The 22,649-nt window shown below is 50.4% G+C and overlaps 1 protein-coding gene across 2 annotated transcripts in view; it reads left to right on the top strand.

The window, feature by feature from the left end:
- RALB (RAS like proto-oncogene B) overlaps positions 1 to 22,649 on the top strand; it is a 64,539-nt gene that overhangs the window by 3,070 nt on the left and 38,820 nt on the right. The window contains exon 2 of one of the 2 annotated variants that reach the window (XM_031451255.2): positions 2,272 to 2,353. The gene's annotated coding sequence lies outside the window, so the exon portion shown is untranslated. Of the gene's footprint in view, positions 1 to 2,271; positions 2,354 to 20,509; positions 20,665 to 22,649 lie in introns of those variants that run through there. The other variant, XM_010979146.3, reaches the window with a different exon arrangement.

Raw genomic sequence — 22,649 nt, 5'->3', positions numbered from 1 at the left:
TTCACGAGGCAGCCACAGCCCAGCTGGCCCTCCGTGTCAGCCTCAGTGCCACCATTACCCCTCGGCCCCTGGACCCTAAAGGCAGCAGGCGCTCACCTCCGCCTGCAGTACCCCCTCCCCACTCTCCTTGCCTCCTCAGCGTGGTAGTGTGCCTGGGGTGTGCACTCCCGAATGCCCCAGGTCAGCGCTGTCCCCAAGCTCTGTGACCTTGACAAGTAACAGAGCCTCTGGCCCCATCTGTGAGATGGAGATAAGCTCACAGAATTGTGAGAGGAAAACGAAACAATGTAGGAAAAACCCAGAATGGGCGCATTTATTCCGTCCCACTGAGGGCTGTGGTTTCTGTCTTCGTGCTGGAGGAGGGGTCCCTCCTTCAGGAAGCCCGGCCTCCCTGCTGTGCAGTCAGCCCAAAGGCTCACCCCGCAGGATATGGTGACCCTCTCTTCGCTCACCTGGCTGTCGCTGGTGCAATGGGACTTTCCCAAGGGCAGGGGCCCCATCTTTCATCTCTGTGTCTGCAGTTCCTAGCACAGACCTGTATGTAGTAAATGTATCCAGGAAAGCACGGGCGGGCAGGAAGGATGCAGCTGACATGGCATCTTTTCCCATGCTGAGCAGCGGAGCAAGGTCAGCTTTGTGAGACAAAGCAGCTTGTCTAAAGCCCATAGGTGTTGGTTTTGTAGGGGGAGGCTCTGGGCGTGCACGAGGACATCTGGAGCATTCCGGTCCCGTGTGCTTGCACTGAACTCCATTTTCCAAAGCGCCACATCATCTGAAGCTATTTTGAGGGGCTGTGGTGGTGCCAACCTCATTTCACAGCTAGGGAAACTTGACAGGATGAGGCCCAACACTCTGACCACGGTTTTCTGCTGGACTTGCAGCTGCAGACTCTACTGAGCCCTCCTGTTGGCCCAGCTGGTATCCTGGCCCTGTGCCTCAGCTCAGTCCAGTAAGAATGGCCCCACTGAAAAGCCAGAGTCTGGTTGGGACCCCTGGAGACTTGGGTCCATGTTTTAGCAGCTTTTCCTTAACTCGTGTATTCACTTAACAAGTATGTATCAAGCACCTGCCCTCTGACCTGGGCCCTGTCCTGACGTGGGCTGCAGCAGTGAACAGCTCCGACAGCTCCTGTGCTGGCACCTTCTCAGTTCAGGCGTCACCTCCTCCAAGACGCCCTCCCTGACCACCCTCTCCCTATGTACATCACCCTGTTCTATTTCTTCTGTTTCCTGTATGGTCACTAAATACATGCTCACTTTAGGAAAATCTGGAAAATGAAGATCTGTTCAGAGAAAGAGAAAAAGAAGCTCTAGTCTTACCACCTACAGAAAATCACTGTTAACATTTTAGTGTATTTCCTTCCATGTGGTTGTCTCTGCAAAGACATGTCATTGCCTACATACCATCTTATTCTGCTTTTTTGCTAAACATTAATTCAAAGACTCACTCATTTTCACATTTTCACATCTCCTGATCTTGCACTGCACAAGTGATGGCGTTTTATAGGTACTCTCAGCTTGTGTTGAAATTCAGCTCTTCCAAAGGGGGTTCTGTTTGCTTCTGACAGTCACCTGGAGGCACTGCCAACCTGAAAGGACTTTACATTAAATTTAAAGTAACTTCAGTGTCAGCATCTGCTTGAGGTGTTTTCAGACCATGTCTGTAGTGCAAATTCAGGCTCCTGCCTGAGTGAGTACTGGCCTGTCTACATCCTCAGGGGTGATTTTGCTCCCTCCCTGCATCCAGGGTCGAGTTTGAAACATCATTTCTGCTTGACAGGGCTGTTTGTCATTCCCCTTAGGTGGAGGAAGCAGCCCTTTGGGGTCCCAGTTAACTTAGAGGCCTCTTACTAGTTCACCCGTCCCTGGAAATTTTTTTCCTTCGTGGTGCATGAAGTAGTGATCTGTCTTATAATCAATGGTGTCTTAAATGTGATGAAATAGCATAAATAGAAACATTTCTCAGATTACCATTAACACGCCGTGAGTGTCTTTTTTAACGGCTACACAGTATTACCTCCCAGGTTGTCCAATATTTTCCTCACACATTCCCTTACCGAGATTTGGAGTCCTGTTCTTTTCCGAGCTGAGGAGCCCTGTGGTCTTTCTTACTGCACATAGCTGCTTTTGCATTCGCATGATTTTTTTAGGGTGATTCGCAGAAATCAAATTACTGGATTGAAAGAATGAATATTCCAAAGGCCCCTGATCCATAAAGCCTAGTGTTCTCAGAGGTTGATTTTCTTTTCTTTCTTCTGTGTTGTCTTTGCAGAAACAGAATCGGTGTGTCTGCCTCTACTGACAACATCTGGTCAAGTAAAGCTCCGCAAAGGTGAAGCGTTAACATTAACGAGGTAAAAAGACTGAAGTCAAATGTAGATTCAGGTATCAGGCTGCACAATATGAAAAGTCAACTAAAAACTAGGACTGATTTTGATGTGCGCGAGCAGACGTGTGTTGGGTCAGTGATTCATTTGGGCTGATCACGATAACCTCCATATGTTACAAACCGATACACTGAGTACTGGGATAGTTTAATTTGAGGGATCCAAATATAGTTAAATATTATTAATTCAAATGAGTTTTTTTTTATGATTGTGGGTGAGAAGCTTACTGAATTACGGAGTATTGTTAAACAAATGGCAGTTCAAGTATCAGTTGTTTGTAGTTAAATTGGCACTACCAAAATATGTTAATTTAAGCTTTTTTCCCCTGTGTAATTTAAACTTTCTTCCCCAGTCTCATGTGCACTATTAAATTTACTCAGCAAAAGATTTTTCTACTGTACAAAGATAATCCTTAGTCCTGCTCCCTCCTGGATTTGTTGTCAAGTCCGGGATTGTGTGTCGTGGTTGGATGGTGTGTTTACTGGGGCAGAATAAGACATTTGTAAAATTTGAATCATGATTTCCCTCTGGGTTGCCTCTCATTCTTTCACTAACTAGTGCAAAGTAGCAAACAATAAACAAGTGAACAGATAAATACGACCAGTGCCTCTGCATGTCATTCAGAGCCAGGCCCCGGAGTTACCCCAGGAACAGTGCGGGGCTCTTTCCTTTTGGGGACCATCATTCTGGCAGCACAGGTCATGAACAGGACACAGGATGCCGCTCTCCCTGCAGCAAAGCTTCGGTGGCTTCTCATTTCTCAGGGCCAAATCCAGGTGCCTTTCCATGCTCTCAGGTGGACCAGTCTCCACCCATCTCTCTGGCCTCATCTCACCGCTTGCCCTGTGGCTGCGTCAGGGGCAGTCGTGAACTTGTGTGTCTGGGCAGAGGGCTCTGCGGGAAGCTAGGACTGAGGGCCTGGGCCCACACACATGCTCAGGCCATTCATTTGTCATTCCACTGTGTCATTCCAGACCATCTACAGGGACCAGGCATGTACTAAGTCCCTGGCCCCAGCCCCAAGAACCAAATACTCTGCTATGCAGTTAAAGGGCACAGACATGGTACACTGAACAACTCTGCAAGAGCCAGACAGTGAACCAGAGGTCCCTGCGCTGAAACCAATGAAAAGTCAGCTGAAAACTAGAAAAACAAGCTTTGGGAATAAGCTGCAGGCTGAAGACTGGGCCGGCTGGGTGATCAGAGGGGAGGCTGTAGCAGAACTCTGAACTAGACCAGTGCTGAGAGGCCCCTGGTGTGTTTAAGCATGAGCCACAGAAGGGACCACTTGGATTCAAATCCCAGCTCTGTCAGTTAATCGGGTATGGGTCCTTGAGCAGATGACTCAGCGTCTCTGAGGCTAGGTGTTCTCATCTGTAAAATGGGAATAATACTGGCCCCATAGGATAGAGGTGAGACGACAGAGGGAGAGGGCCGGCACATGCACACATTCCTCTTTCTCTCTCTCTCTCTCACCCTGTGCTGCTGCCGGGGAGAAGGATGCCTGGCCGGGAAGTGGGGTCACGCTTGGATCTGTGTTGGTGCGGGGTGGTCGGGGGAGTTGTAACTAAAGGAGAACTTAAATTCTGTAATTTAAATAAATAACCCAGATGACTGGTGCTTCTCCATCCCTGGTCCAGGTCTGCTGTACCAGTTAAGGGGGCAGGGTAGATCAGAGATCTCCAAATGCAGGTCCAAACTGTGCTGCTGGCTAAACAGGCAGATCCCTGGGCCCCAACCCAGACACACCAAATCAGTCATTGGGGGCAGGGCCCAGAATCCAAATTTTTTAAAAAGTCCCCCAGATGATTCCAATGTGCAGCTATCTTTCAGAATCCTCAGCCAGATGGCCCCTGAAACGCCTTTTTAGCGCTTACAGTGTGTGTTTCTGTCCAGATCAAGTGCCCCATGCCACTGTGGGAGGTCTTACATCAGTGTGTCTGGTCCAGAGCTCACCTCCTGCTTTCATCAGAGATGGGGAAACTCCTCTGGTGCTGACTCATGAGGCAAAACCACAAGGCAGGACCACTAAGTCTAGAAATAAATCTCCAGCATTTGTCCAGTGCCCTGCTCTGGAGATCATCTTCGAGGAGAGGAAAACAGCTAACCTCAGAGACCTGGGGTGTTTTCTCACCTCGAATCAGCTGAATCTAAACAGAAAATACATCTTTGAGTCTGGATTAGAACCTAGACCAAGCAATTCCTTCCTTCTCACGGAAGAGCTTCCCCCCCAGGAAAGAAATCATGCGGAGTTCCCGCTGGTCTTAGGTTTTTCTCTTGTAAGAACATAAAAGTTATTTACTGTCACCGAGGTTCTCCCAAATTGCCCGAAACAGCTATAAACTTCCCAGCTTTATGTAGGGAGCCTTTAGGATAGTGAATTACTGTTCACATAATGAATTCCTATTGCCAGTCCAGCATTACCAGATATCCCCCATGAAGATGAGTAATTTCATGAACTTGAGTGCTTTTACAGAGCAGGGGGTTGAAGAAAAGAGGTTTTACTTTACAGTTTCTAAGTGGGTGATTTGAAAAAATGAGTAAAATGGTTTACTGGCCATTAGTACCACCACAACAGATGTATCAGCAAAAGGAAACATAAATTACATGGTGGGATGCTGGGGTGTGTGGGGAACAGAGGTACAAAGACCACCCAGGGGTTTTTGGTTTTTTTTTTTTTAATTAACAAAAAATCAGGGGGACGGTGTAGCTAAGAGGCAGAGTGAATGCTTAACATGCAGGAAGTCCTGGGTTCAATCCTCAGTACCTCCATTTCAAAAATAAATAAATAATGAAATAAACCTAATTACCCCCCCCAAAGTAAACAAATAAAAACAAACAAACAAACAAAAAAAATCCAAAACAAAAAAATCCAAAAAAGCCAGGGACATATTTAGAAGTCAATAGAAGGCCCAGTTTTCCCCTTTCAGACTTCAGAAAGGGTCTTCAGAAGGGAGAGGCAGGAAACAGTTTTCACTGTTGCGTATGATGATGATGACATTGGCAATGACAGAGCAGGAAGAGGTCCGGTCTGTTGGCACAGGGCATGGGCGGGGGGTGGTCTGCCCACTTTACAGGGAGGGCACTGATGCTCAGAGAGGCCAAGCGCCTGGCTGAGGTCACAGCCAGGATTTGAACCCAGATGTCCCTGCACTCCACTGTCTTGTCCACACACTAGTGCAGGAAGGAGACAGGGGACCTTCCACGCTGGTGCTCAGTTGGACATACATCTAAGAAAAAGGATTTCTGCCAAACAGCTAGTTAGGAGTTGTTTTCAAAGAATTATTTCCTGAATAACCAATTTCTAACCATTAATATAAAGTGTGTATTGACCTTGGGTGAATAGAGAGTTGTGTGGATAAGAATCCCTTTTCTCACAGGATAATTTAGGTAGTGCTGGGGGGGCGGGATTTTGAAAAGATGCTGGGAGGGGCCTTGTCCCTCCCCCAGAGCTGAAGGCTGCTCTGAGACCTGCTCACCCACCGCAGCTCACAGCCACCACCGGTAGCAAGTTGGGCGAGGCCAGTGGCCGGCCAGCAGGAGGTGAGAGGTGACCCTCTCCTGAGGATCTGGTTTTTCTCCTTTTCTTGTGAGCTTGGTCAGAACGTTGAAATTCGCATTTCTGTCACTGGAAGCACAGATCTAACCAGCAGATGTAGCATACTTCCCATGAGCAAGTTTCCACAGTGGCTGTTGGGTTGTCCTCATAACTCAGTAGAGAAATCTAGATGGCAGAACCACTTTGCTTCCACCTGAACATGGGGACCAAAGGATATGTGGTGGAGAGAACAGGGACCTTAGACCCAGCCTGGGTCTGGCTTCTAAGCACACACAGCACACGTCAGGCTGCATGCCCTTCTCCCTAAAGAGCAGATACCCTCAGCAGAGCTGGAGACCATTCTTCCAGCTCCCTGTTCCACTGTTGTGTGGCCCCAGTTTGCATGTGCTGCCGTCTGTCTGCCAGAAAGGCTGCTTCCTGGCCTAGTGCCCTTGGGGGTGACTTTTCCCTCTATTTGAGCAGTGGAGTTGTGAGTTTAACGCTGGGTTTTCGGTGGGGCAGCCCTAGTCCGGATCCCACCTTTGCTGCTTCCTGGCTACAAGATCTTGGGCAAACAGCTCGGTGCACCTCTGTTTTCTTTACTGTAAGGTGGGGTGGTGCTAGAAGCCAGTAAGGCAGCTGTGGGACTGGCTGAGGGCAGGCTTGGGAAGCGCCAGACCAGTTGTGGCGTGTGGGAAGCCTTCCGTAACTGTCAGGTGCTCTCCTGTTTAGAAAGCAATCTGGCTGTCTTCAGTCTTTATCCACTGATTCCCTCCGACACAGTCTGGGGAACGCTGGCTGCCAGCTGCCAGGGCGCTTCCTCCCCAATCTGATCGCGTTCTCTCTTGGATTAGAAAGAGGTTTTGTAGAAGCTGTATTCTAACCTCTGTCAAGATCAGCATTTTGTATGCAGCTTTGGAGAAGGGAGTAGAAATTTATTGCCTCTTTGGTGGGAAAAGTTACTTACTGTTTGAGTCTGTGTTAAAAATCTGACCCCCTCATTATGTGACAGAGGCATTTCCTGCAGGGGTCCATCCACAAGGGAAGTGGATGGCGCTCACACATGGGATTGTCTATTGCTTCTCAGAGCTGGGACCCCATCCCCAGAACACATATGAGAGGGTGGAAGCACTGGTCAGGGTGGAAACGCAGGGTACACATGTCCCAACCCCCTAAGACTGGATTTAAGCTTTTATTTTGTCCCCGCCCCTCATTTGGACACAGCTGGATTCTTCTCTTAAGATAAATAATAGCAAACACTTATATGACCTTTACAATGAGCCAGGGACTGTGGCAGCCTATGAAGTAGGTACGATTGTTGTCCGAACGTTTACACGTGAGGATCCCGAGGCTCAGAGCAGTTGGTGACTTGCTCAAGCTCAGGCAGCCGAAAGGCCACAGAGCCGGCAGCACAAGTGGTCTGCCTCCAGAGTCCAGCTCTGAACCAACGGTATACGGCCTCCTACCACCAACTGAGGAAAAGGTAGCATTTATTGAGCACCTACTATGTTCCAAGCATGATGTAGGACTACATAACTAAAATTCCTGATCAGTTCCTTCCTCCCCAGGAAGATGAGAGGGAGAGATGGAGAACACAGGCGGCCAGTGGCTTTGCCCTCCTCTGCCTGACTCTGCCAGGCTGGAACAGACAGGGCCAAGCTGGGCTGGGCCATCGCAGGAGGAGGGCAGAGGCAGCAGCACCCCAGGCAGCCTCAGGTGCTCCCAGCCCAGGTGCAGCTGCCCCTCTGGGCAGATGGCCTGGACCATATCCGCTCAGAGCGGCCACCAGGGTGGCTGGCCGAGTGCCTGTCCCACCGGGCCTTCCTAAGCTCGGAAGCCCACCAGCCTGGGGACCTCGGATGCACCCTCAGATCTGCTTTCCCAGGCTCATTGCACAGGCAGGTACAGCCCAGGTGTCTGACAGTTTTGCCTTCAGGGTCAAGCCTTCTATATCTAAGCCCTTGTGGGACACCCAGGAGCTCCAGCTTGGCAGTTTGGGTTGTAGAATCCAAAAACCAATTAACGTGGGGCTTGAGGGGAAATCTGTCTGATCGTGGTTTGGCCAAACCTTCAATCACCTGTCAGACAGAAGATGCAGGTTGTGTGCTGCAGCTACAATTCAGGGCTGGCCCCCTGCGAGGCCTCTTCCTCCCTCAGCCTTGTCCTCCCCGCCAAGTGCAGTAGGGGTGTATCTGGGGCAAGGGGCTCTCCAGGCAGCTGCGCCTTCTCCATAAGCTCCCCCCAGACCTACTTTTCTCACACACCCGGCCCCAGCCCCCGTTCAGCCCACAGGCAGCTCCAGGGGTGCCGTATCACATGGTCAGTTCCAGAGCTGAGGCATCAACCAAGGTCAGAGCCAGGTGCCCGGAAGAGCCTTGTGGGGTCAGAGGCAGAGGGAACTTTCTGCCTGGTCTCCTTGCAGACTCAGGGTCTAGGGTGCGCCAGGGAGGCCAGGGCATGAGCCACATCCACCCTCTGATCACTCTGGGACAGGTGCAGTGAGCATGATTCGGGAATGACCCCCAAATTGTAACTGGGGCCTTCCTCTGTCTATTAAGGTCATTTCCGTTGGGTGGGTTTGGTGGCCAGTGCGAGACAGGTGCCCTTCCTCAGCCACCAGGCTAATAGTCCTTGTCTCCCGACAGCGTCTGTGTAGCTCTCCACCTTCAACAGGGACGTGTGCTCCCCAGCTGACTGACGGACGGGGCTGCGGCGGCTTCTGCTGCAGCCATTCAGGGAGCCGAGCTTCTTGGAGCCGGAGCTGTGTGCGAATCTCGGTGTATCTCAGAGAAAGAGGCAAGCGGGCCCCACCTTTGGTTTGCCCTTGCACGTGCATGTGTGCACATGGGCACACACGCACGCACACGCACTGACTCCAGTCACAGGAAGACCAGAGCAGGGGCAGAGGGAAGCCGAGTGAAGGAGTGCTCAGCACAGGAGGGCTCCTGGGAGAAGGAGAGGTGAGTCGTAGAAGGCTGGCAACAGTGGGTTTGCCTGACTCCCGGAGCCATAGTTGGAGGCTGAGCCCCTTAAGCTCCTGGGCAGGGCTTTCTACGTGGAGGTTGTCACCCAGGACTTCTGTCTCTAAGGCACCGCTTCCCGCTGCTCAGAAGCCTCCCCGTGGCCCTGGCACGTGGGTGTTCTTCTGGTCACTCCAGGCTTTCTGCTCCCACTAGACTTTGCTAACTCTACCCCGAATCCTCTGTGAAACAGCCCCTTCTTTCCTGGCCCGGCACTCCCTGGGCTCCCCCCAGGTCTTTGCTTCTCTCAGCAACTCTGCCTTGAGTACCCGCCTCCTCCTCGATCACCTTCTTCTGTGTTTGCCAGAATCCTCTTCATTGTTTCCAGCACAGTTCTCCAAAGCTCCACCTCTCCTGGGACACATCCAGCTGCCTGCTTCACTCTGCCATCATGGCTCTTTGTCCTGAAGTCCTCTGAAATCCTTTGTTCATCTGAGGCCTCTGTCTCCTTCCCTATGAGATGGGACAATACCGTGTCATGGATTTGTTGTGAAGATTATCTGAGACAAACTTCATGAAAGCAGCCAGCACACAGTAGGTACTCAATAAATACTTCAGCCCTTCCCTTCCCTCCAGCAGGCATGGGGCTGCAGGTGTCAGGTGCAGTCCCGGGCCTCTCAGGTGGAAGGAGGTTGGAGGAGAGGGCATCTTACCTCTCTGGGGAGGGTGGGGCAGCAGGGATGCCCCACTGCTTGGTGGACTTTGAAGGAGGAGTGGACAGTGGGGAGTTCTGGGGCACTGGGAGGGAGGGGTGGGACGGGGCAGAAGGAGGAGGGATGGAAATGACTGGGGGAGCACCTCAGAGTGCTGAGCGCTGTCTGGGGAGCAGCCAGGGAGGAGGCTGGCGGCCTGACCTTGGGAGGCAAGGAGGTTACTAAAGGTGGTCGAAGGGGCAACGCTGGGTCTTGATTCTGTGTGAAGCTACTTGGGGGAGGCAGACCCGGGAGGGGTGGGAGGGGGACGTAGAAAGAAGGAGGGTGCCCTCCAGGGGAGGCTTTGTCAGAGACTGTGGTCCAGGCCTCTTTGCCCTCTGCTGCTCACGTCATCCTTCCTGGAATAAAACTTTGGATTCACTCTTTGGAGTTGTCTTGAACTTGGCCTGGGTAAGGAAGATGGAGGTCCTTCCATAGGAACCCAGCTTTTCTTTCCCTGTGCCCTCCCACTTCTCTGCATTCGCAGCTGTAATCAGACTCTGCTGGGCAGTGTCTTCTTCAGGGACTTTGCTCTTCTGTGCGGATTCCCTCTGTTGTCACTGCTCCCTGTTTCAAGTGAGCCTAGTGCAGAGCTTTGAACACCAGCAACAAGGGGGTTGAGGGAGGAGGGCAAAGATAGTCTCACCCTCCCCTGGGTTCCCATCCCTGCACTCTACAGGGTGCCCTAATACCCAGCACAATGCCTGGCAGCTGGTTTGTGGGCAATACACAGTGTTACATGAATGCTTATCAAATGCGGGAATCTCCGTCTCCAAGTTCTGGGTGTACACTGGATGCCCAGTAGCCCTCCCCGCCACCCATAGTCTTGACGCACAGGATTTTGGGGCAGGGGCAGAAGCAACAAGCCGTGGAGGAGGTGACCATCTCAACCCTTATCTGTCCAGTATCTCGGTGCATTCCAGGCAGTCACATGCTAACGGGCGTGTGGCCCAGGTGACCTGTGACTGTGCACGCAGAGGTGAGGAGGGGCGTTGCCTTTGATTCACGTCTCTGAAATGTGCTGGCCTCTTTCTGGAAATGGTTCACTTTTCTTATCGCTGAGCTTGGCAACCATCGGGGAATTTCTGGAGGGAGGGGTGAGATCCTGGAAGGAAACCACCATCGGACCTGTTGTTTCCCTAGAAGCCCAAACACAAAGAAAGGATGGAGTGGAGGTGGTGCTGCAGAAGGGGTTGTTTTTTCCCTTAAGAACAAGCCAACTCCTGTCAGGAAAAGGAAGGATCTTACCCTTTAATCTCACGCTTTGCTCCTCCTGCCGATGGCCTAAATGTATGCGGGATTTCAGCAGTGTGAGTAGGGGATTGGGAGGGGAGTTGGTGGTGGGTGGAAGGCGGGACCCAGATTGCCCTGTGAGGCTGCACGGTGACCCTGTGATTCAGGTGTTACCACTCTCAGGTGGTGGAAGAAGCTCAGAGAGGTGAAGGGGCTTGCCTGAGGTCACCCAGCCTGTATTGATGGAGCTGTGATTTGAACCCAGGTCTCTGTGGCTCCAAAGTCATGTTAAAGCACCTCTCTCAGTGGGAGGAACAGGAGGATATATGCAAGCCTGCCATCCCCAGTCTTGTTCTAGATCATTCCAGGCCTTCTTTCCATCACAGCTTACCATTTCCATGACCTAGCCTCCTCAGTCGTGCCTTCTCTTATGTGTGCTGCTGAGTCAGTGAGAAGCTGGCTTCCAGGCATGAGGTGTGAGTGTTGGGGTCATTTGGAGACAGTGCCCTCATGGTGGGATTTCAGGCTGCTTCTGAGTCTGCCCTTAGGAGAGAGAGCCCAGCTCCGGGGGAGGAGGAACGGCCTCCCTAGGGAACCAGGAGCAGGAGCAAAGTCAGTGCTGAAAGCTGGGAGGGAAGCTGCAGCCACAGCACCACTGATTCCATCAGTCTCAGGGCTGTGCATGTCCTTGGCCCTGTCGGGACTGACAGGGCGTGTCCACTATGGTGCACCAGCAGGGAAAGCCACAGGGACCTCGCATATCCACTGGGCAGAACCCTACCCCTGCCCTCTCCTCCACTCCTGGGGGAGCGCCCATCCTGACCCTGTCCAAGACGATGGACTGAGGTGACCCAAGCTATAAATAATCCCAGAGAGCCACAGACCTGAGGTCCCCCCTCCCAGTGAGAGAAACAGCCCGTTGGCCTCCCAGGGAGCCAGAGGACCAGGGGAGAAAGCTCAGGACAGAATCCAGTTCACAGGTCCAACACCCACGGATTGCCTGCTAAAAGCTGGGTTCAGAAATAGGAGAAATAGCCGCCTCACACCCGTCAGGATGGCTACTGTGAAAAAAGCAGAAAATAAGTGTTGGCAAGGATGTAGAGAAATTGGAACCCTTGTGCACTGTTGACGGGAAGGTAAAATGGTACAGCCACTGTGGGAAACAGTATGGAGGTTCCTCAAGAAATTAAACATAGCATTACCGTATGATTGCAAGTCTACTTCTGCGAATAAACCCTAAAGATTTGAAAGCAGGATCACAAAGAGATATTTGCCTGGCCGTGTCCGTAGCAGTATTATCCACAGTCGCCAGAAGGTAGAAGCAACCCAAGTGTCCATGGAGAGATGAATGGATAAACAAAATTTGATGTGAACATTATTCAGCCTTAAAGAGAAAGGAAATTCTGACACATGCTACAGCATGGATGAACCTTGAGGACATTACATGAAGTGAAATAAGTCAGCCACAAAAAGACAAATACTATTTGATTCCATCTATAGGAATCCTGAGGTCCCTAGAGTAGTCAACTTCATAGGGATAGAAAGTAGAATGATGGTTGCTAGGGCCTGGGGGCAGGAGGAAATAGGGAGTTATTGAGTGGATACAGAATTTTGGTTTTGCAAGATCTATCCATCCATTGACAAGTATTGATGCTTCCTGTGGGTCAAACACTGTAGCAGGCACTTTGACATATAACATCTCAGCTGTAGGAGGGATTAAAGAAATTCACGAGTAAATGTGAGTGGCTGACAGCAGCCATCAGATATGATGCTGGACCAGATGGCATCTCCCATGTTTCAGCCTCAGGTGATCTGGGGAGAGATTCTCAAGCCTCGTCCTTTAGACAGCAGCCACTGCTCCAAAGGAAGTTCCCAGAGAAGGCTTCAGGCTGTGATGAAATGGGAGCAGAAACATCGGGGGGCCAGGAGTCTTGAGGGGCCTCAACAGCAGGGAGCTGAGCTAGCTCTGCTGAAGTTGTGGCCTCCACCTTGTCCAGGTACCCACTTGGGAGGGGTTAGCGCACAGGACCTTAGAGGGGCCCTTCCCTGACAGTTGGTGCCTAGCTGAGCTCTGGCCCATAGCAGGTGCTCAGTGTAGACTTGAGACTGTCACTGTATAGAGACAACTGAAGTCCAGAGAGGGGAGGTAACTTGTCCAAGATCACACAGCCTTGCAGCCATGGGTGGGAAGGCAGTAAAGACTGGGGTAACGCGTGTGGATTTCATTGTCAGGCACACCTGCTTTGAGGCCTGGTCTGCCTTTCGGCCTGACTGACCTACCTGTAAGTAGGGAATCACACCTGCCCTTTAGACTGTGCGGAGTGACCATTGTAAACTGCTTGGCACAGGATCTGTCGAGGTGCCAGCCTGGAGTGCTGAGGTGGGGGGTGGGTGGCAGTTTCAGTTGAGAGGCTCCTCATGGCCTCAAACCCCTCCCTGAGGCCTTCTGAGCTCAGGGCCTCTCCTACCTGTCTGAAGTGAGGGCAGGCAGGAACAGACCTGACAGGCAGAGAGCAGGAATCTGACCTCTGGCTGGCTAGCCCTTCCCATCGGGCTGGAGAGCTGAGGAGGCCCGGCCTCTGGGTCTGCAGACCTACCTGGAGAGTAAATTGCTTCCCCAGATTTATGACCCTGAGTGACACACATGGATTTGTCACCTGCACAGGTTGTGTAAGGCCTCGTATGTACACCTCGTCCCACCCCCCAGGAGTGTTACTCTAGCCAGCCCCATCCTTCTTGAGCTTTCCCAGTGGGGGCCTGGCTTCCGTGGAAGCCACCCCTGGGGGCCACACTGACCTCATTGCTGCTTTCATTTTGTTCCTGTCTACCAAATTAATTCTTGGCCATTGTAAAGAATTAAAACTCTGCAGAAAAATGTATTCCCAGAAAGGGAACTGTTCCCCACCCCCATCTCAGAGACGTGCATTTTCATGTTTTCATGGTCTTGCTTCTGGAGAAGGAACTAGGAGTTGGAGGTATGACTCTGCTGATAGTAGTTTTGCTTTCGTTCCAAAGCAGCAGTCTCCTGGCTCAGAGATCCCTGATATCCCACAGGTCACCCCACATGCCTCAGACCTTTGACCCTTTGGCTTTGCCCTGCTCTCTGGAGCAGATGCAGAGAAGAGATGGGGCTGTCCATTGAAAAAAAGAACAGCACATTAAAAAACAAAAAGTGTTGCTAATAAAAAAATCTCGGGGCGGGAGTTGGCACTTACTGGTGGGAGAGGCAGAGGGATAGAGGCTGCATGGGGGTTGGCTGAGCGCCAGTCCCAGTCCCGGGTGGCGCTGCCCCTCTCAAGCTCCTGCTGCTGTGGTTGGGATGGGGTGGCCGGAGTATGGGCTTGGGACGGGCTGAAATGCAGTCCCACAGAATCAGCCTCAAGCAGCAGGCAGGTGGCCCAGCGAACCTTGGACCATACTGGGAGGCCGCAAGGAACGCTCTGACTACACTAGGCCAAGAGCAGAACAAGTGAAGGCCAAGCTCCAGGCCTGGGTTTGACCTTGGGCTGTCCTCTAGGGTCCTCTACATGAGAGAGCAAAGAGCTGTCTTCTTAGGACAGGCCTGCCAAAGGCACTCAGCTGTGGGGAGGAGAAACTTTCCTCTGCCTTTCTACGTTCTTCTGGCTGGCCCAAGAATAAAATTGAAAAAAAAAGTTTTGGAAAAAAAATGAAATTGACATGAGACAGATTAACAGGAGACATCAAATTTAATTCTGACATATGGGGGGCTCCTTAAAAATGTGGGGCCCAAGGGTAAGTTAGGTAATTGAGGCTTACCTGCCATCTGAGAGCAGGAAAATGGGGTAAGGGTTAGGGATGTCAAAGAGAAGGGAAGGAATTTCTAGGAAGATGAAACAAACAAATGTTTCCTAAACAAATGTTTGCTGGGCCTTGCAATGACAATGGGACACAGAGGGCCTCTGTGATTAGAGCCTTGCTATTTTCCCGGTCTGCCACATCTGTCCATTTTACACTGTGGTTATCTCTGGTGATAGTTCTTCCTGGAACAGGCTCTCTATCTAAATTCTTTTAGGCAGTTAGGGGGAGGGTCATAGGTTCTCCCTGAGTCTTTTGGTAGACCTTGATTGTTTTCAGCTCAAAATAATCTGTAAGCAAAAGCAACAGATTTTGAGGTGGCAAATTTTGCTCCCCCACACCGCCAACATCACTTATCTCCTCATCCCTCTCCTTTTTCTTTTCTTTTTTTTTATTTGTGGTTTATTTATTTGGGGGGAAGGTAATTACGTTTATTAATTTATTTTTAATGGAGGTACTGGGGATTGAACCCACGACCTCGTGCATGTTAAGTACACACTCTGCCACTGAGCTATACCCTCCCCACTCCTCATACCTCTTCTTAACTCAAGTTTTCATTTCCTCATGTCCTTTTTGTTTGCCTGTCTGTCTGTCTAGCTGCCCAGAGCTGGCTGACTCCATGGGTCACGGGCATCTGTAGGTCAGGAGAACCTCTGGGCTGGGGACCTGGCTCTGGTAGGGTGTCGCCAGCCTGCACTGGATGGGTGAGATACCCGTGTAGATGTGGTCCCTCGGGGAAGGACAGGTGGCTGAGACAGGACCCTCAGGAGCTCCAGTGCCTGAGTCACCAAGGAGGCTGAGCTGGCGTTCTGTGGCTGAGTCCAGGCCCCGGGGCGTTTGTGGCTGAGGCAGTATCCAGGGAGGACCTTGCGATGCAGTCAGGAGAGCTAGCTGGGAGAGAGGGAGGGGCTAACAGGGTCTTTTCATGCTGTTGGGTGGGGCTGGCTTCCTGGGAGACTGGGGATAATATTTCATGTTGGAAAGAGCTCAACATAGAATCTAGACACTCCCATTTTATCTCATAATCAAGGGCTCTGCAGCTGTCACCCTGCGGGGGTTTTTATCTGGTTACCTGGAGGTCAGTATCGGATCTGCAGCGGTGGTTTACCGTGCAGAGTTTTGGAAGCATGGAGCATGTGTCTCCACAAAGCTGGAAGGGGAGAACGTGAGCTGGCATGTGCTGGGGTTTAGTGATCATGATGAAGACTTACTAACGACAAGACAGACTTGACTTCATTTCTGGGAGATAACTCTTTGTAAGCTATGATGGCAGAAAGATAAGTCCAGCTAATTCAACAGTTCAAAATAGAAAGGAATCATCTTTTAAAATGTGTTTCCTAAGTTGATTGATTTCTTTTGGAAGATGAAAGCTTATCCTCTAGCTAATTACTCAGCCTCTGCCTTTCCAGCAGAACAACTCCCAGGAACATCTGCTTAGTTCCTGCTGCCTGGCTGGGGCTGCAGAGACCACGTAGAAAGATGGTAATGGAGAAAGAGAAGCTCTCAATAAAACACTTAGCAAAAAGTGTTAGAAACCCCCTGGTAAGTCTTTTTCAGCGGCAATAACTAAATCGAGCGCCAAAGTCAAGATTTTGAATATGTTTGGGAATAAGTGTGTGCCAGGGGCTTCTCCTGGTAGCTGCCAGCAAAAGGCTGCAAGGAAAGGAAGGAGGAGGATTGTGAAAATGTATTGCCCTTCACTGGTGCCTTGGGTGAGAACTCAGGAGTCTGAGGCTTTTCTCAGGGAGGGATAAGTCATTCCATCCTAGTAGTGTGAATTAGAGACCTCGGGTCCTCCGTTACATACTTTCACTGGCCTAAGACTTCAGGTTTTGATCAACTAGATGATGCAAATGCCCAGGAAGGAAGTGGGTACCCACTGAACTGTCTTTAGGCCTAAGTGAATGAGCCCATGAGACCTGTTCCTAAGAGTAGGATGAAGTAGCAGGAAGCGCTGGACTGTGAGGGCTGGAGAAACAGAGTAGAAAGATGACTGGTTCTGAGTCATCTAGTCTTGCTGTTTACAGAGGATTCTTCTCATAACTGTTGGTAGCAAGAATGGCTTTTTCCCGTCTATAGATCAGCCACCCCCCCACCCCACTTTTCTAATCGAGATGGTCATCAAGTATCACATGCCCACTGGGATGTCAGAGCTTGTCAGACTCGTTCTAATAATGCCATCTATTTATGCACTACTGCCAGCTCTTGGGAACATGTCTCTTAGGCTGGCTGATGTTCTAGGAAATTGGCCAGCTGTCCTCTCCAAACCATCCCCCATTCTGCCTGGCTTTTGAGCATCCATCTCCCTGGGGTAAAAGCACGTCTGGGGGTCCTGACTTCCCACCTTGCCTCTGCTTCCTCTGGAATTTGGCAGGAGGACCTTCTGTTTAGTCTTCAGTGCTCTCACTCCCCTCCTTCCGCAGTCTCCCCAGGTCTCCTGTTAACTGAGGGCAGATTACCCTTCCAGCCTCTGACTCTGTAGATCCCACTTTGCTTGGACCCCAGAACAGCCTTCTCACCTCCATTCCTGCATCTGCCCCTAACAGCCTATTCTCTACACAATAGCTGGAGTGGTCCTTTTAAAACCTGAAGCAAAGCATGTCACCCTCCTGGCTTGAACCTCCTTGGTAGTTTCCTGTCACATTTGGAATGATTCCAGTTTCCTTATCATAACCTAGAAGGCCCTTATATAATTTCACTCCCACCTCCCTCCACCCTTGTGTGGTCTCACTTTCCCCCATTCACGGCCCTCCGTCCAAGCCTTCTGTCTATTCTCAAGAGGACGAAGCTTTCTTCTGCCTTAGGAGTTTGTACAGCTTGTTCCACTGCTCGATATATTTTCTCCTTCCCCTCCCTCCTAGCTTTTTCCACAATTGGTTCCTTTTCACCCTTCAGGTCCTAGCTTAAATGTCACCTTCTAAGAGAGATCTTTTTTGACCACTCAGTCAAAAGTAATTTGTAATGACACACAATTTGTAATTAGCTTGTTTGCTGGTTCTCATGTCTGAGTTGTCCACCACTGTATCCCCAGCTCGGTACACTTTAGGGCCTGGTAGCAGTCAGAGCAGGCTAAGATCTACAGCGATAACAAACAACTTCTTAATCTTAATGCCTTCAAATCACAAAGGGTTATTTCTCAGTCATGCTAAGTGTCTATCACAGGTTGGCAGGTGGGCTGTGCTTGTTGCAGGGTCCCAGGCTCGGGATGCAGCCACACTCCCAAACATTCCCAGTGGCCTTAGCATAGAGATGAGAGCTTGGGAAGGCCCCACATTGACAAATAAGTTCTCCAGCCCCCAAATGACTTGTGTGTCACTTCTGCTTCTGAGTCACTGGGGAGGGCTAGTTACATCACCCCACTCAACCACAGGGAGCTAGGAAGGGCAAGCCTACCCAGTGGCCAGGGAAGAGAAATGGAAATGTTTGTCACACAGCACTGAAGACTCACACAATACTCAGTAAATAATTTTGAATGAAGGAGCACCTAGATTGTTCTTTCTACAGCTGCAGTGGGTTAGAGTGACCTTACAGGTCCTGCTGGGGATCTTGTGTTCCTCTGCAGGGCATCAGAGTTCCCTCAGGAGAAGCTCCGCAGACAAGGGTATCCCCTGAGACCCGACAGGAGTAGACACCGAGGCTCTGTGGCCGGTCACCTCCCAGTGTTCATCCCCTGGGGGGACCTGTTCCTGGGCTGTGTCCTCTGTGAGACAGCTTTTCCAAAAGGGTCCTACCATTCCCCTCTGAATCTATCACACTTAACAGGAATGAATAGATGCTCCTATGGTGGAGCCCCAGTGGAATTCCTCAGAGGACTAGGGGCTGAGGTAGGTGGGTAGGTGGTTGGGTGGGGGATGGGAGACAGAATATGTGCAGTGTTTCTCGAAAAGCCCAGTACATCCTGCATAACATTCCATCACTAGTCATAGGGATGGCAGTTAACACACTCCAGGAAAGGCAAGAGAACCGTCTGTGACTGCTGTGGGATCTGGAGGTGTAGGGACAGGAAAATGCTGCTGGCCATCCTGATCCTGTTCCCTGGGTGAATCATTTCACATGCGCAGGCTGCAGCAAGCCGCTCTCCTGCCTAAACTTGCATGTAATAAAATGACATCACCACAGCAGGTCCTTTCTACCAGGCTGCAAGCGTTGGTTGCACTACAGTGGTGTCACACACACCCAGCCACAGTGAGCCTTGAGTGAAAATGCTGTCCCTATGTCGTTATAAGATGCTTGAGTGTACATTTTGGCCTCTGGTGGCAATCACAATTTAAGCTAACATTTGTTGAGCCCTCATCAAGTTCCTAGCACTGTACTGAGAACTTTACATACAGTCTCATTTAAATCTTCACACTTGCAGAGTGCCAGTACTACTATTGGGCAACTGGAGAAACTGAGGCCCACAGAGATCAAGTACCTTCCTAATTAAGTAACTGCTAGTTCTATGCTAAAGCCCTCCTTTGTACCAATGTTTCCTGATTCCAAACCTGTGCACTTAATCATTATTCCATAGGAAAAAGTTCGTCTGATTCCCTTTCTAAGTTATGAATACTTGAGAGTTTCTTTTTTTTTGAGAAGCCTCCTACCCTTTCTCCCTTTTAGTACCTGGAGTTTCTGTCATATAATTAGCATGCAATATAAGCCCTTAATGAGTATGAGAAGGGTAAAACAGATACTTAAGCTAGCAGACTAACACTAAGATATTCTGGTGACATGTTTTTTGTTGTCTGTTACTTAAGACTAAAGTAAAGCGTGTGTGCTTTTTGATACAGTTCTTGGGAGAGGGCCTAGATCTGTTAGTTGCTTATACATAACAATTTCATCAAGGCACAAAGCCTCTCATACAATACACACAGCCCCCTGATGTATAATTATCAACAAGGAAAGAATTGATTACATGGTGCTAGCTGCTGTGGATATGAAATTGAACAAGAGATAGTTTCCATCCCTAGGGATTATAGAGGCAGGCATTTAAACTATTAATTGCAATACCGTGTGACATGCCATGAGGTTTTGGTAGGGATCAGTGGGGCCATAAATCCTGCGGAGGCCAAGTAGAGTGGGAGTAGAATTCAGTTCTAGAAAGGGGTGATTCGGAAAATCAACCCAAATCCTATTTGGATAGAAGTGACACGTTCCCGGGCTTTGAAGGACCATGATGGGGACAGACTGTGGGTAAAAAAAACCTGTTGGCCATTAGCTTGCCCACTGTACTTCCTTCATCAAGGCTACTCTGGTATTAGGATTCTGGCCCTTGTACGTGACCTGGGCCAAGTTATGGCTAGGCACTGGTAACTTCATTACTGCTAAAGGGATGTCATTAGCCATGCAAGTCGTGGCAGCAGGCGGAGGTGCCACCTAGGGAGCCCCTGGCTGGCGTCCCGACAGCCGCCTGGACGCTTCCACACCCGCGTGCCACATCGTAATTTTCTTTGGTTTCTTTGTATCAGGTCTGTCCTTCCCTTTTGCTTTCCATGACTTTGGCCTCGCCCTGACCTAAATCCACCAGGGGAGCACCCGCCGCACGCCCACGCTCAGAGTGCCCAGACTAGCTCTGTATTCCTTCACTGCAGCAGCGGTCACGTGGAGCCCGTCTGCCGCGGAAAGAAAGAAATGAGGGTGGGTGGGGCAGGCGTGCCGAGCCCGCCCCTCCCTTCTGAGGCGGCTTCTCATTGGCGAAGCCTCCTTTCCAACCGCCCAAGGCTTGGAAGCTCTCTTCTGATTGGCTAATAGGCTTTCGACAGGCACGGCCTTGAGGGGGCGGGTGGGAGCTGAAGGGAGAGCGCGCGCTCGAGAGGCGGGGTTGCCTAGGCGACGCCGGGGGCGCGCTCGGAGGGTGGGGAAGCGAGCCCCGGCCGTTCAATGACAAATCGGCTGGGGACGGCTGGGGTCCGGCCCCGGGAGGAGGCGAAGGAGAGGGCGGGGCGGGTTTAAGAGTGGTGGGCCGGTGCTGACGTCCGAGGCGGCGCGGGACAAGCCCAGGTAAGGGTGCTCGCGCCCTGGCGGGGCCACCTCCGGGCGAGGTGGGGCACGAGCTGGGGAAGTAGGGTGCGCCGCCCTGGGCTGGGTGGCCTCCTGCCCCCGCGCTCCGCACTGGGCTATGGCCGGCGTCCGGACACGTCGCGCCCGGAGGGTGACCTGGGGGCAGAGGCCCCGGGAGGTCCTCTGGAGGAAGCCTCCGGGTCTCCCAGACCCGCTTGGGGCTGAGGAAATGGGGGCGGTGCCCCAGCCTCTCCCTTTTCGCTGCTTCTTCCCTTTTCCCACAAATGGCTTCTGCTTGCACTTTCTGCCCTTTTGGGCCTCCAGCTGGGGCTGGTCCACTTCCTCAGTCCTTTAGCTGCCTCTGTGGTCAGCGTAAGAGCTGTAAATGTTGCAAAAAGTTATTAGTAACTTAAGAACTTGGACTGAACTGAGGCTGTGTTTCAAAAGTTGGACTGTTTGTTTGTTTGGTTTTGGTCCTGCTTGGAAATGAGCATAAAGTTGTCCTCCCCCACCCTCCGCCCGGCTCCTTAGTTCCTTTCTGATATGGGCTGAGACCGAATGTGGCTTCTAATAGGAAGCACATGGGTTTGAGTGTTTGCCTGCACCAGGCTTGGACTCCTCTCTTGCCCTCTTTTAGGTGTATAAGGTTATCCGTGGTTGGTTCAGAACTGCTAGTGGCAGAGAGAGAGCTGCACCCAGGCTGCTTGATTGAGCAGTGTCCTTTCTGTGCTAATTTTCAGGTGAATGCTGGAAATGTTGGAACTTTGATGTTATCAGGTGAAACTTCTGGACAGAAGTTCTTGTGTTTGGTGTTTCGAATGGCCAGTGGAAGAGACTTGACTGTTCATTTGAGTTATCTGTGACTTGATTTCAACCCTTATAGAACAGTGAACTTTCTGCTTTGTTCTAGTTTCCTAATCTCATTTTTTTTTTTTTTGGTTAGGTTCTGAGAATGGATAGTGGGCACTGATAATCAGAGAGTATAGCATATCTTTTAGATGTGTAAATGACCCGTGTTCTAAGCAGAGCAACAAGGTTCTTGGATGTCAAAGCTCGAAATAGATTAAGGCAACGTTCCTTAAACCTGGAACCATATAATTAGAATATCAAATTTCTCAGATATGGTGTGACTGTGAAAGGTAGCCTTGAATTATTGGGAAGAACACGAGGGCGAGGTGTGAAGACCTAGGTTCTGAAACTTTATTAGTGGTGTGATCTTGAGCATGGCGTTTCACCTCTCTGTGCTGCAGAGTTCACAGTGGGAAAAAGGTGATAATAGTTACCCTACTTATTAGGATGAAAGGAAATAAGGAATGTTTGGGGTGTTCTTTGTGGTAGTAGGGGTGAGATGGTGGTAGGCGTGAGAATAAGGCCAGGGATACACGTCCCTTGTGTGTGGTTTTAGTTGCGACAGCTAGTCTATTTCTTTTGACCACATCTGGGTCTTTCTTTCCTTTTCTAGTCACGTTATTATTTCCCATTGGAAGCAGTGGGTATTCTTATCTGAGATGTCAGCAAGGTTTCTCTAAGCCCATGGGGTAGAATCTTTCCCAGGATTTTGTGTGGAAAAAAGTGGGGGGGGGATAAGTTATTAAATATCTTTTGGGAATATGGGACCTGGACACATAAAAATAGGAAATTAAGAATTAGAACTGTAAATGGGGTCTAAATGGGTCTTGGTAGAAGGTGAAAAAGTGTAAAAGTTCTAATTTCTTGCCTTAATTCTTCAAAGTTCCTGTCTTGGCTGAAGATGCCTTGAGATTCTGGAAGTTTGCAAACCAGAGAGTTGAGATAATTCTTTGTGCCACATCACCCAATCCCACAATACCTCTCTGCATTCAGTTATCAAATTTATGGACCTTAGAAACATAATTGGAGACCTTTCCTGAAAACTAAATTTGGAGACAATGTAATAACCTAGAACTGCCGCTCTGGGAGAGATGGAGGTGAACTCTCCTCAAACTTCAGTGTAACTGGTCTCGAGA

Source organism: Camelus dromedarius, chromosome 4 (assembly GCF_036321535.1).
Source record: "Camelus dromedarius isolate mCamDro1 chromosome 4, mCamDro1.pat, whole genome shotgun sequence".
NCBI lineage: Eukaryota > Metazoa > Chordata > Mammalia > Artiodactyla > Camelidae > Camelus > Camelus dromedarius.
Note: the sequence above shows the minus strand (reverse complement) of the source record. Positions and strands in the feature narration are given on the sequence as shown.